Here is a 15,796-nt window from a genome sequence, read left to right as displayed (position 1 = left end):
GCCAAAAATCCATAAGAAACCGTTGAGTGTGTCCATCAGAATTGAAAAGGACACGGTGACCCCTCTGGCGCCTAGACTATCTATAGATTGATATGTTTTTAAATTGTCCAAATACCACTGCACCTGATAACATTGAAATTTAAATAATTTGTTATGCTTTTCTGATCTGAGTATCCTTATCTGGTGTTATTGTTTTTAATACGGCTCTTTTTTTATTTTTTATGATTGTTGTGCAGCATGAACTATCTCCTTTATTTTTGGTTATAGTTGCATGGCTGTTTTCGTATTTCTGTTTAGCTTCTGTGTATGAAATGTTTTCAGTTGCAATCAATTTCTTGTCAGATTTTTGCTTTCAAAATTCATTATCGTTTATTTATATCATTTGTGATGGCAATGACATATGTTGGTTCCTCTCTTTGGCCACAATGATTGGCTTTATGTATTTATGTCCCCCCACCCCAATATGGTCATCTGTATTTTCTTCTACGTTGGTTGCCTACATGACCATATCTCAGGCCTTTGTTACATTGAAAGACTCAGAATATATTTCTACGTTATAAATAAGTCATTTTATAATTAACTACTAGGGGATCATTTGTCCATTAAATGTACCATAATTCCGATATAGGGATTTCTTTTTTCCCATTTTTTTTTGTTTTTAGTTTAAAACTTTTTATTATATAGACTACATTTAAAATCAACCTTGCTGTTCCAATTTTATTATGTTTACCAATATTAAGTTCTGTATTCTGTACGAATACATCATATGCACCGGCATCTGATGAAGAATAAAAAAATTAATTCGCTTTTCGTATGGAATATTGTTATCTACTTACCCTTTTTGATTATTAATTGATTGTTTACATTTTATATTTGTTGATTTCTTTCCTCGTATGTAATCACAATTCATGTATTAATCTGATCTAGATTATGTTTCCCCTATGGATCACTACTCGTATAAACACTTTAGAATATTTTCAAAAATAACAATCATAGAACAGTTTTTATAATCTAACAGTATATTGCAGTGCTCGCCATGATATACGAATTCAACTATATCGTTTAAAATAGCGTACTCAACTGTCCCGATTGCGCTTATTAACATCTTTTAAACCTTAAAGAAAACTATGTCTAACTGGCCTTAACTTCAATTTTCGAAATTTATCATATGGTTATACTAGTTATTCCATACTTTTGGATACTTTTCTTTCAGCTTTCAGAAGCCAGTCTTCTGTAGTTGAAGAGTTTCGCCTATATCAAGAACGACTTATGTAGCCAATCGTGTCAAATCTTGAATTTTAATTTTATTTACGGATACCTTGCACAAATCACACGAAAAAAATCATAAACGTCACGTGTCTAACGTGTTTAGAAAACAAAAACGTTTCTTTCAATTCATTATTACCCATATAACAAACAACTAGAGACACAAACCCATTCTGTATTAAGCAGATATTTAGTCCACTAGAGTAAAAGTGACACCACCATTTTTTTACAAAAGGAATTGATTGTGACCTATTTTCCATATTGCTCGTAAATAGTTTCACATCATTTGCTTTTTATTTTTTCTATTCAAAAATCACTCACCACTCAGTCATCGTTTGTCAAACTGCTAACCTAATCATAACCGCATTAAAACTGAAAACACGATAATCAAATAAATAAACCCAAACAGTTGCACACTTTAGTAAGATAATTTCTATCCAATTATTTTCTATACCGTAATAAAGATAAACGAGCTCTTATCAATATTAACAGAATGATATTCACGTTTAGAAACTCAGCTACACTCAAAAAACATCTAATCTTCCAAAGTAAATACGGAAGAGCTACGATAAATATTGTTTTTGTTGGTATGCCGGTTTCATACACAAGCTATTATGTCATTAGTCATTACATAAGATAAGTTTGTTCATAATCTACAATGAGCAAAAGATCACACAATACAGGATGTCCCGAAAATATTGGTCATAAATTCTATCACAGATTCTGGGGTCAAAAATAGGTTTATTGAACCTCACTTACCTACAGTCGGAAAAATGAAAGAATACCCATGAACGAACATATTATAAAACACGCTGTATTTTTCTGTCACCGTGTCATAAAGAAAATTGTCCAGTGCAACTACATGTAACAATAATTATTACATGTACTTGCGCTGGCCAATTTTTTGTGTGACACGGTGACAGGAAAATACAGCGTGTTTTATATGTTCGTTCATGGGTATTCTTTCATTTTTCCTACTGTATATACAATAGTACACAAAAAAAAGTTACAGCCCTTTGGAGTTACAAAATAAAAATCGATTTTTTTTTCATATATCGAAAACTCCTAGAGATTTTTTATTGAAAATGGACATATGGCATTCTTATGGCAGCAACATCTTAAAAAAAATTAAAATGAAATTTGTGCACCCCATAAAAATTTTATGGGGGTTTTGTTTCCTTAAACCCCCCCAAACTTTTGTGTACGTTCCAATTAAATTATTATTGTGGCACCATTAGTTAAATACAATGTTTTTAAAACTTTTTGCCTCTTAGTACTTTTTCGATAAGCTAGTGTTTATCGAGATATTTTGAATATTTTTCGAATCGCATATTTGTGACCACATATTTGTTTATGGTTAAGTACCATTATTTATATGTAGACACCTGTTAATAATCTGAAAATATATTTTTATAATTTACATTTTTAGGTGTATTTTGAAAAAGAAGCCACATCTCGATAAAAGGTGACTTAACAAAAAAAAAAAAAAAGACTAAGAGGAAAAAGTTTTAAAAACAACGTCTTTAACTAATGGTACCACAATAATAGTTTAATTGAAACGTACACACACATTTGGGGGGTTTAAAGGAACAAAACCCCCATAAATTTTTTATGTAAATATATTAAAAAAGAAGCCGCATCTCGATAAAAACTGGCTTATCGAAAAAATACTAAGAGGCAAAAAGTTTTAAAAACGTTGTGTTTAACTAATGGTACCACAATAATGAATTAATTGGAACGTACACAAAAGTTTGGGTGGGGGGGCTTAAAGGAACAAAACCCCCATAAAATTTTTATGGGGTGGACAAATTTCACTATAATTTTGTTTTAAGATGTTCCGGCCATAAGAATGGTACATGTCGATTTTCATTTTGTAACTTCAAAGGGCTGTAACTTTTTTTATGATCACATTTGTACTAAGGTAAGTTAGGTTCAATCGAACTATTTTTGAATCCAGAATGTGTGGTATAATTTATGACCAATTTTTTCGGGACACCCTGTATACAAATTTAACCTGCCGTTACGTCGTCACTATTAGTGTTATTCTGATTCACTTTTACAGGGTGGACGGACGAAAACAAAACAGAGGCATTATCGGTAACAACGACAACAATTTTGAAAAACACAGGTCAATTTTTGATTAACACATTTTTCCGGTATTTCGATTATTTTATTTTCACTCTTCAGCCAGGGTAAGAATCACCCCAATATTTTTTTTGGAAATGGAGGCCAAATAAGATATTGCTTGAAAGCCCTTGCAATTCCCTATACAATAGTCTTCAAATTTTTTAAAGTTGGTCCAGTAATTTATTTGATATTCCGAAGAATTTGCTTAGAAATTCGTAGGAATTGGTTGACGTAAATTTTCTAAAGATACGGGTGGTGTTCTATAGATTTTACTTTTAGGTTTACCATAAAAAAATCCAGGAGAGACAAATCTGGTGACCGAGGAGGCCATTCAATGCTGCCTCTCCTCCCAATCTAATGCCGTGGCAAATTTTGGTCTAAATATTGACGAACAAATAGAGCATAATACGGAGGAGCACCGTCCTGTTGAAAAATCAAATGATGTTCATCATATTCAATAATATCATTTACGGTAGAATTCGTGAAAAGTTATGCGATTTTAATCAAACCAATAAGAGAAATTGTGACGATTTACAGACCATTTCGGTGACTTCTCGTTCACTAGTTATTTCCCAAAACTGTAAACGGTGCGATTATTGTATATGGATGAAATTTGTTTTTCTTCAAAATGGCTTGAACGTTAGTTCAGTTTATTCCAGATAAAGCTGCTAGTTGCCGCGCACTTAACATTAAATCTAAGCGAACATATCGTAATACTGGACAGTCGAAGGACGGCAGGTGGATAAAACATATTCTCGAAAGGAGGCTCAGACTTTCAAAGTAGAGGACGATCACCAACAAGATAAACAGATGGCCTGAAGAGGATATACCAAAATTGGATGCAACCGGCCAAGGACAGGGATTTGTGGGGTGAGCTATGGGAGTTTTACGTTCAGCAGTGAAGTATAGGCTGAATGATGATGAAACAGGGGCGCGCTCGCCTGCAGTGCATCCCTTGCAGGCCCGTTATCGTCGTCCCTGATTACAGAGACACGACGGTGATGAAAGTGTAGTAAACGGTATAAGTGTAGTGACAGTAGTGAAACCTTAGATTAATGAAAACACCTTCTTCTTCTTCTTAAATCTATGAATGAAACTCATTTTTTCACTACAAATCCGAGAACTTCTCGGCTTGCCCGCCCTCGTATCTCCCATATAAGTTTCTGACAATAGACTTGCAATCGAAATTACTTGACTACTTTATTCTATAATAGGAAACCTATGTAAAATAGGTCATTAACCACCTTAAGAAGAGAAATTTATCTTCCCCATAATATTAATTGCAGCAAGTGACATTTATTTACCTCCAATATTTCAAAACAGAAACCATTTTAATTCGTTTATTCGCCGACAAGAATTACCGCCTTAAATTCATTTTAAAAATACTTTCACACACATAGGGCTCTATTAGTCTAGGTAACTGGTGGCGCAACTAGTGGCGCAACTAGTGGGCCCATCAAATTGTGAGCACGGGCAACTGGTGGCCGAGAATAGCCACCAGCAAAAATAATAAACTGAATTGGAATTGGAAAAATAATCAAATGCAATTGGAAACTTGTTTGTTATCAATTTTACGAAAAAAAGTTATTCTTCATAAAATGCTCTTAATAGTATAAAATATAAGATGCAACCATCAGATTCAAATTTTGTGAATTTTATACGAGGTATGTCAAAAAAGATGAATTTCGCTCAAGAGTAAAGTATCCTTATATTAAACAATATCGAAAAATGTTTTATAAAAAGTTGTTCGGAATTAAAATCTATGTTTGAATATGCAATTACATTCTTCTAATTGAAATATTGTGAACCGTAAAGGTACTTTACTCTTGGACGATATTCATATTTTTTAACATACCTCGTATAGAATTGATAAAAGTTTATATATTATCATTGGATCTTAGATTTTAGACCATATAAAGCTTTTTGTAAAAAATAACTTTTTTCGTAAAATTAATAATAAAATACTTATAGATATTTGTAATAAAATGATGTTGGGTATCTGTAATTTAAAAAAAATTGCATTTTTTTTTCAATTAGAATGATGTAATAAAATTAATGCGACCCAAAACATAGTTTTTTGAATTCTTAACAACTTTTCATAATAACAATTTTCGATGTTGTGAAATCTAAAGGTACTTTACATACAATTTTTTTGACATACCTCGTATAACATAGACTATGCAGAGCATTTTATAAAGAATATTTTTTTTCGTAAAATTGATAAGAAAAAAGTTTCCCATATGGTTCCAAGTTACGCAGACATACTGTACCTTTATATAAAAGCTCAATTTTTTTTAATTTTCCAATTAACGTCACATTCGGATTCAGCATAATCAAAAACAAAATAGAAACATTTTTGATCAAGGTAAAGTGATGAATTCACCGATATTTCTAAAATATAAAAAGAGCTTTTATTGTTTAAACAATGAATAAACAATTAACGGCTAAATCTGCGAGAAGAACTTTTTAATATAACATATTTTTAAATCAACAAAAAAGGTTTTAGAAAAATATACGCTTTTTAATAGAAAATATAGAAGTTAATAGAAAAGAAATACGAAGCACTCGATTACAATACAAATGAACTAGTGGTGGCCGACACCAGTTGCTCAGTCTAATAGGATCCATATAACATAATGCCCCGGCTTGGTGGTGCCACCAGGCCCGGTTACCCGGCTGGTGGACGGGTTCGGCCACCAGATCGACAACAATTTCTGGTGGCGCAACCAGTTGCCGTAGTCTAATAGGTCTCATTTACTTAAATGCCCCGTGACGTCATGAGTCACTGGTGGAGCAACTTGGTGGCGTCACCAGTTGCCTAATATAATAGCGGCCATACACCACAAACTCACGTCCCATGGTTCCATACCACTTCCACTGTCTGTTTTGTTTACACTATTTGAAAATTTTACTATTCAAACACAAGATATAGGCGAGCGGCAGCAACCCCTAAAATTACGTTATAGGTACCGACCACGAAAATCAACATTAAGATAAATGACCATTTTTGGTGGTTATGTTTTCGAGGTCGCTGAATCTGAATATGAGGTTTATTTTTATGTAGAATTGGCGGAACATGTTCAAAAATCAAATTTTATGGAAAAATGCGAAAAATCAATTTTGATGATTTTTCAACTTTACCTCGCTGTATCTTTGGTAGCTGTAAATATTTCCTCTTGAAAAGTTTACTGTGTCATGTTTGAAGTATTTAGGTAAATAACAACGAGCTTCGTACAAAATGTTTATACAAATTAAAGAGGTGTTGTTAATTTTTAAACATTTTGTCGTCAGATTTCGTTAGTTTCATGTTTACTTAAAAAAGTTAAGTGACAAACTTTTTAGCTTATAATTTTAACCACCACAATAATAAAACATAATTAATGAAGAAGTTTTTTGGAAAATTTTAAGTCAAAATATGCAATAGGAAAAAAGTTATGTGACTTTATAGACGAGCGGCACACCACAAAAAACGCTTAGTTCTCGAGATACTGTGTGGTGAATGACTAATTTTGGTCATACTTTATGTTTTTGATGGTGCTGAAAACGAAAATTAGGTTTATTTTTAACTTTACGTGGGGGAACATTGGCAAAATCGCAATTTTACCCTAAAAATAAAAAAAAAATGAAATCACATTTTTGCGATTAATAACTCTGTTCCATTTTAATATTTTTTATGAAATTTTTATAGTATATATTTCTTATCTTTCTGAAGAAAATGGTACCTATTTCAATCTTTCTGTCTCATTATAATAAAAGTTATGAATTGTTTAAAGTGAAAGGTGCAGATTCCTGAATTTCAAAGTTAATTTGCAAAAGTTGAGTGTCAAAATTTGAAATTTGGCATTTTAATCAAGTTTATGTTAAAATATAGGGTACAAAGAAAAAAATGTTTTATAGAAGAAAAAAATGTTTTATAGAAAAAAAATGCAACTTTTAATCTTAAGAAAAACGTGATTTAATTTTTTTTTATTTTTATGGTAAAATTGCGATTTTGACAATGTTCCTCCATCTAAAATTCAAAATAAACCTTATTTTCGTTTTCAGCACCATCAAAAACATAAGATAAGACCAAAATTAGCCATTCACCACACCGTGGTCAGTATCTCGAGAAATAAGCGTTTCTTGGAAGAGTGCCACTCGTCTATAAAGTCACATAACTTTTTTCTTATTGCATATTTTGACTTAAAATTTTCCAGAAAACTTCTTCATGAATTATATTTTATTGCTGTGTTGGTTAAAATTATAAACTAAAAAGTTTTTCACTCAACTTTTCTAAGTAAACATGAAACTAACGAAATCTGACGACAAAAAGTTTAAAAATTAGCAACCCCTCTTTTAATTTGTTTAAACATTTTGGACAAATCTCGTTGTCATCTAAATACTCGAAAGATAATACAGTAAAATTTTTAAAAGGAAATATTTACAGCGACCAAAGATACAGCGAGGTAAATATGAAAAATCATCAAAATTGATTTTTCGCATTTTTGCATAAAATTTGATTTTTGAACATGTTCCATTAACTCTAATTACATAACTCAAATTAGGGGTGTGCCGCTCGCCTAATATTTCGACATTAAAAAATAATATATAAAAATAAGTAACCTTGAATTATATTCAACGCAATAGGCGCCATTTTCAAGTGAGCAAATTTGAAATAGTGTGTCAATTTGAAAAGGTACCACCATCTCTAATTTGGTCTATAGAAAATCTAAAAATGTGCAAAAACACGATAAACTTATTTGGCAGGGGTACATTTTATAGACCAGTTTTTAACTAAATTACATCAACCTTCTAGCGGGGGCGGATACAACCCCCCAAAATCTTTAATGGAACGTGAGTTGAGTGATACTCATTTTAAAGGTCGTTCATCATTTCAAAGGTCATCATATTTCTTTTCAGTATTATTGGAAAAATCAAGTAAAACGAAGATACACAGTAGAATCCCTCTATATCGAGAACTGAAATAGAAGATTAGTTACCTCGTTATAAGCGGATCTCGTTATATCAGACAACAATAATATTGTGCATACCACCACCACTGAAATGTTTTGATGCCTCTTACGTAGTTCATTAGGTGTCGATGGTCGATCTCAAATTCTCAACAATGAAATTTGGCCATCGCAAAATTGTAAATTTCCTACCATTCAATACCGATCGATAGATAAACAAGAAGAAAGAAGTTTATTACCGGTGCAGCGGTGGAATTTATTACAGCACTGGTCTCAATAAGCACACAGATGTTGGGCATTCCTGTATACAGGTAGTTATGATATTTATTTATGGCCATCACCACGCCAAAAACAGGTAAAAACACATCCTTAGATTTTATTTTTCCTCGTTATAACCAAATACGCCTCGTTATAGAGGTATTATAGTTCAATGGGAATTTCATGGGACATCTAGTGTACCTCGTTATATGCGAAACCTCGGAATATCCGTGTTCGTTATAGAGAGAGTCTACTGTATTAAGTATCGAGTTTAGAACACCAACATTTCTTTGGAGTATTAAGTTCAAGATTTTTCCAAAAGTGCTGAAAATAAATATAATGTATGTGGTATTTTTGAAAAGGTAGTTAATGCCTGGTTGCACCAACAGATCTTAAGCTCCACATTAGCTAAGCTCTACTTATAGATAGGGCCTCCTTGAGTATCACTTACGTTGCACCTTAATTTTAGATTCTTACCTTATTATCAAGTATATCTGTTATAATATTATGGTATTCCTATTGTAATATATTATAATTATATTATATTAATTCTTATGATATTCTCGACTTAAGCTTAAGATCTGTTGGTGCAACCGGGCATAAACTACCTTTAAAATGAGGTATCACTCAACCCCCATTTACATTAAATATTTTGGGGTTACGCCCGCCCCCGCTAGAGGGTTTATATAATTTAGTTGAAAATTGGTCTACAAAATTTTCCCCTCACAAATAAATTTGACGTGTCATTGCATATTTTTAGATTTTTTTATAGGGATAAAATTATAGAGGGTGGTACTTTTTCAAATTGACATACTGTATGCAATTAAATAATATCTAAGTCGCTGATGAGTTGTCAAGCTTCAAAAGTGCGTTTTTCGCATTTTTCAGATTTTAAATCACTTATAACTCATTTTGTGGAAAACGATCCAACAAATCTAAAAAAATATTTTCCGGGCCAAAAAGGTGATCTTTTGAATTTGTTCAATTTGTTGTTGAAAATTGTTTAGACAATAATTTCTGTCCAAAAATTTCGTCCGGCACCCTTCTGACTTGTTTAAAGAGGACATTTTTGAACAGAAATCCACAAAGAAACCGAATCAGAAAATTTTTCATACGGAAGCAGCCTCACAACATTGACTAACGGGGAAACGTGCTAACTAAGATCTATAACACTGTGCTTGACTATGACCTGGTAAATATCATTAGATCACTATTGTGTAATAGACGCTTCTACGTTGTGCTAAATGGAAAGAAGAGCAGATGGAGAACTCAAAAAAATGGCCTACCTCAAGGAAGCGTTCGGGCGCCGTCCCTATTTAACATCTACACTAACGACCAACCAATGCACCCTCAGACTGAGAGTTTTGTTTACGCTGACTACCTTGGTATCGCCGTAAAGGGGAAAACACTCACACAAGTGGAGTCGACAATGGAAGAGGCTTTAAACATGATGTCAACTTACTACAAACAAAACTCATTAAAACCAAACCCTACAAAAACCCAAGTATGTGCATTCCATCTCAACAACCATCTGGCGCATGTAAAACTGAATGTTTCTTGGGAGGGACAACGCTTGGAACATACTGATAGGCCCAAATATCTTGGAGTGATACTAGACCGGTCACTAACGTATAAATTCTACTGTCAGAACACAAGACAAAAGGTCTCTACGAGAAACGACCTACTCCGGTAACTTGTAGGGAGCAAGTGGGGTGCAAACCCTCAGGTCTTAAAGTCAACAGCTGAGGCCTTATGTTTCTCAACAGGGGAATATGCTTGTTCCGTTTGGGGTAGTTCTAGACACGCCCAACAAGTCACCACGGCGTTAAATGAAACATGTAAAATAATATCCGGTTGCATGAAGCCTACCCCTCTGCCCCTACTGTACCGGGCAGCTGGATTCGCATCACCAGACGACCGTAGATGCGCCTCACAATATGTGGAGAAGTTCAGGCAAACTTTCGATGAAAGGCACCAATTATACGGGTTTGACGAACCGCCAGGAACCAGCCGACTTAAATCAAGGAAAAGGTTTATGAGAAATGTCAGCGTCGAACCACCCGAACTGTTCCCCCTACATCCAGAACGACCTAATGGAATGAACCTGGACTGGAGAACCTGGCGGACACTCAACCGCATACGCACAGGTGTTGCCCCTGTAAAACAGAACCTCATTAAATGGGGCATCAAGACAGATAACGACGCACTTTGTGAATGTGGGGAAATACAGAACGTGGAGCACCTGAGAGTACACAGACTTTGCCCATCACAGTGCACCCTTGATGATTTATGGCTCACAAATACAAATGGTGTAGACGTGGTCCGATATTGGGCAGAAAAACTGTAGTCGGATCCAGACACGAAAAAGTAAAGTAAGGGGAAACGTTGTAACTTAAACCTGATTATTCGGGAACGGGAAACTGTGGATATACTTTATTGAACTACAGGGAAACGACGGTGATTAACTATTGTATAAGAAACTCATTTTTTCATTATAAATCCTAGAACTTCTCGTCTTGCCCTCGTATCTCCTATATAAGTTTCTTACAAAAGACTTACAATCGAAATTACTTGACTACTTTATTCTAATCCGAAACCTATGTAAAATAGGTCATTAACCACTTACCTTAAAAAGAGAAATCTATATTCCCCATGATAGTAAAAGTGGAGCAAGTGACATTTATTTAATTCCAATATTTCGAAACAGAATCCATTTTATTTGGTTTATTCGCCGATAAGAATTACCGCATTAAATTATTCATTTTAAAAATACTTTCACATACACACACACCACAAACGCACGTCCCATGGTTCCATGCCACTTCCACTGTCTGTTTTGTTTACAGATTCAAAAATTTTACTTTTCAAATTTCACAAGATATTTCGACATTAAAAAATAATAATAAAAAAACACGCAACCTTGAATTATATTCAACGCAATCGGCACCATATTCACGTGTATTAAATTCATAATATGCAATTAAAAGTATTTAAATAATATTAAACTTTTTTATCATTCACTATTAGTAAAATAGTCAAAGTAGGCCGCGAACTGTAAAAGCGACATGACATGATCATTAGCGGCAGCGAGCAGCGACCGCGAGGCGGAAAATGAAGTGGGGAAATTGAAGTGAAAGAGGGGGAAAGTGAAGTAGTGTGATAAGCAGATGAAGGAAATGCACGTTGTATACTTACATTTTTAGAGGGTGATTCCTTCATAGACCAGGGCATAAAATAAATAGATTTTTAAATACAGCACCTAGAGACTTGCAACTTTTTGCATTGTGTTTACAATCAGGGGCGTAACAGAGGCCCCCGCAGCATGAAGCTTGCGGGGGGCCCCAATCGGTCTGGGGCCCCAATCGATCATGGGCCCCATCTTGTCGTCTGATATTAGGTAAACATCTATTATTGTTATATTATTTTGCTTTGTGTGTTCAAATTTAAGAACGTAAATATCTCAATAGGCATGTTCGGTAAGTGAATCATCTCACATCTATAAACTTAATCCTTTCCGGTCTTCCGAAACTTTTATGGTGACGACAATAAACTATAATGCTCTGTACGTGACCATTGAACCATTTGAGAATTGCAATTTGCCGAATTTTAGAACAATATTTCTAAATCTAGAAATGGGCTTTCTCTTTACATTAAATGCTAAATTTTAGTATTTCCATACAATTATTATCGGTAGTAGTTTACAGAGGCGTAACAGAGGCCCCCGCAGCATGGTCTATCAATATTGCGTCCTCTGCATAACAGAGTATTTTTACTTCTTTGTTTCCCACTCTGTATCCTCTTCCTTTGTTGATGCTGTTGGCGATTTCATTCATGATTAAATTGAAGAGAATTGGGCTCAACGAGTCTCCTGCCTTATTCCATTGCGCATGTCTATAGGTTCTGTAAGTTGTCCATCTATTCTACAGGAACTTCTCTATTAATCTATTATACAGGAGATGGATTACATGTTTAAGTCTTGAAGCTTGCGCCTGCGGGGGGCCCCATCTTGTCGTCTAAGATATGTAAAAATTTGTCATTTTTATATTATTTTACGCATACATATGCAATGTTTTTTTAAGCAGTGTATTATTGAAAATAAAGTTGTCCATCAGATAGATATGTATTCATAAAATTGTAGATATATTAGTAGTGCACGAAGAAAGTTGTTCCTCTCATCAATAATACTATGCAATAATGTAATAATTTATTAACTTTTGTTCTATTTTATTCTATACCAATAAAGATGAAAAATTTAGTTGTCATAAACAGTATTATGTATACACCGATAGCCCAGTAAATGACCGTTTTGTAATTATCAGCGTCACGACGGATTTGCTTGAAAATTTGGATCTTGATTCTACTTACCCTCCACTTGGGAGGTAAAAAACATACGTTTAAAATAAGTCCGGAAATGGTTAAATTGACTAATTATAAGCAATAGTCCACAGTACATCGTCCTTTTTGGAAGATGATTACACAAGTCTTAATTATCTTAACTGCTTCGTTTGTGCGAGTCTACTACTTTCTAAAACATTTCAGAGTGCAAGTTGGACGCGTTTCCGCGTCATTAACAGATTTACGTTGTCGCACTAACGAAACGCGGCTGTAAATATGTCGGACAAGCGCGTTAGCGCTTTACCATTTACTTTGTATATGTATTGTTTTTATGATCTGTAAGTTTGACCGGTTTGTACACAAGTCGTATTTAGTAACTTTTTAAAGTAACATTTCCAATCCTGCGCGGGGGCGGGGCGACGGAGTTTGTTACGCCACTGTTCACAATGACGCCACGAGAAAAGTCTACTGTGACATAATTATGTCACAGACTATTTTCAGCTCCTGGCCTAAAAGACCCGAATGTGTTTACCACTATTCAACCTTTTTTTATATAGAATGATTTATGATGTTCGATTTTGTTCTAGACTTCCGGAGTAAATATTTTAAACTTGTAAATATTATTCTAGATGTTGTTATTTATTTCTAGAACATTGTAATTACAGTAAAGCGTCGATTATCCGAACTAATTGGGGGACATGGGTGTTCGGAAAACCGATTTGTTCGGATAATCGAACTATATAGATATAGTCATACATATTAATTTATATACCTACATATTTATTTATATCTTGATAATGACAAATAGCAATTAAAAAAAAAAATGCACTCTTTGCAACAACATATTTTTGGATACAATATTGAAGAAAATTAAAGATATTTTATGCGTTAATTACTACCGCTTACTGGGTACTCGAGTGCGGGGCGCGGGAGTCGGGAGTTCGGATAACCGGTCGTTCGGTTGATCGACGTTCGGATAATCGACGCTCTACTGTATATATAAATAGACATTTTTGGAATTACGAGTTCAGTTGTGAATTTGAAAACGTCGGTGTAGTTTGATATATAACGGGCGTGGTATATTATAATTAGATAAATTATTAGATTTGGTGTAATAAATAAATTAAATATCGTAGTTTGTAAAATAAAGGATATAAATTCAGTGTTTTTTATTTGTTTAGATGTAAGTTATTCAAAATAAATAAAGTCAACTAAAACTAAACATTAGTGCCTAAAAGATCATAGAAAAGTCAAGTTTTGTAACACTACAATAGAAAAATGGGTGGAAGTGCAGAATTCCATTTTAAAGTGCATAAACAGTCGAAATTAGTATATTAAGGGCCAGATTTTATTATTCGGGCGATTTTGGGGGTCACTGAACACGAATACGCAATCAGCACCAGCCCCCGAAGCACCTGGTGCCCAGGACCCCTGCTGAGGCGTCATCATCTTCAGTTTCGAGGCTTTTCGGCACTAAGTTGATACAGATTCATTGGGGGTTTTTGGGGATGCTGAACACGAATATGATGTAAGAAGAGCTGAATCTCGGAGCACCTAGTGCCTAGGGTGGCTGATATGCACGTCATCTTCTGGCTTTCCGACACTAAATTAATGCAAATAGGTTACTCGGTGGATATTTGGGATTGAATTAAGCCCCAAAAACCTCGAAACTCCAGATGGCGTGCCTTAGTAGTAATTGTGGGCACCAGGTGCTTCTGAGGACCGGTTCTGATTGCGTATTCGTGTACAGTGATCCCAAAAACCCCTTGAATAACACAATCTGGCCCTTAATATACGAATGAAGACACGTTGTTTATTCCCCGTTGAGGCCTAAGCCTCTTCAGGGTATGCAGTCTCCCTTTCGGGAGCGTAGGAGTGGCATTCACGGGTAATGCAGGTGGTGCATTCACGGGTAATGCAGGTGAAGCAAATCTGCTAGTGGAGCAGGGGCTTTAGAAGGTGGTTGATTTGTTATTAGTTATTAGCGCAGAAGCTAAGGAGGAAAGAATGTTGTGAGCGACTTTTTAGCCAAACCAGCGAAGGAACAAACCTGCTTTACTTAAACACGGCTCTTGGATCATAGGCTATTGATTATGTATTTTAGAAAGGAACTACAACGTTAACAGGGTTTTATTGTTTCATATAGTCAATGGACCTCTATATTTGGAAAAACTGCGGAATGCTACCATTTAAATGGGTGCGTTTTTGAGAAAGGGGTGAATTAGTCCCTAGGCACAGGGCGAATTAGGGCAAGTTCTATGCACATTTAGTGCAAACACGACTATAGGAAAATTGTTCCAGGTTAAATTTACTATCGAAATATCACATTTTAAAGTCAAAAACATGGTTCTTTTAACAAAAATATATCCAAAAGAAAAACAAGAAAAAAACATAAAAGATAGTAATTGTGTTTTTTGCCGCATAACTTTTTTTCACGGGGATATAGGTATAGTCATTGCTTCACAGAAAAAAAAAATCTTCCATCCTTCCTCTTTAAAATGGCGTTTGGTAGAAGTCCCTGTGATTTACAATTTCCAAAATATGATTTTTCAAATTTCAGCTACTCACAGCGATTTTTGGATATTTTCCTTGTTACTTCGCAAACATTGTTCTGTAACTTTTTTCTACGCATTTCTAGGTATACGCAATGGTACATTTAGTAGAAAAAGAAGTTAGTCAATTACCTTTAAAATTTTCTATAGTAGAAGACCGTATCGTATGGCTTATATTTAAGTAAGGTATGGCTTTTCAAAATTTTATACTTTTAATGATTTTTGATATATTTTACGATTATTTTTAAATTTCTCATTATAACTTTTTTATTGTATATTTGGGTATATTCTATATTGTGTAATAAAAAG

General features: G+C 34.3%; 1 protein-coding gene across 4 annotated transcripts in view; it reads right to left on the bottom strand.

The window, feature by feature from the left end:
* The window catches only part of LOC126884530 (protein wings apart-like), a 163,707-nt gene that overhangs the window by 109,415 nt on the left and 38,496 nt on the right, over nt 1-15,796 (bottom strand). Inside the window, exon 1 of one of the 4 annotated variants that reach the window (XM_050650478.1) lies at nt 11,227-11,538. The exons of 2 other annotated variants lie outside the window; for them this stretch is intronic. The gene's annotated coding sequence lies outside the window, so the exon portion shown is untranslated. Of the gene's footprint in view, nt 1-1,587; nt 1,694-11,226; nt 11,539-15,796 lie in introns of those variants that run through there. One more of the 4 variants, XM_050650479.1, reaches the window with a different exon arrangement.

Source organism: Diabrotica virgifera, chromosome 5, assembly GCF_917563875.1.
Source record: "Diabrotica virgifera virgifera chromosome 5, PGI_DIABVI_V3a".
NCBI lineage: Eukaryota > Metazoa > Arthropoda > Insecta > Coleoptera > Chrysomelidae > Diabrotica > Diabrotica virgifera.
Note: the sequence above shows the minus strand (reverse complement) of the source record. Positions and strands in the feature narration are given on the sequence as shown.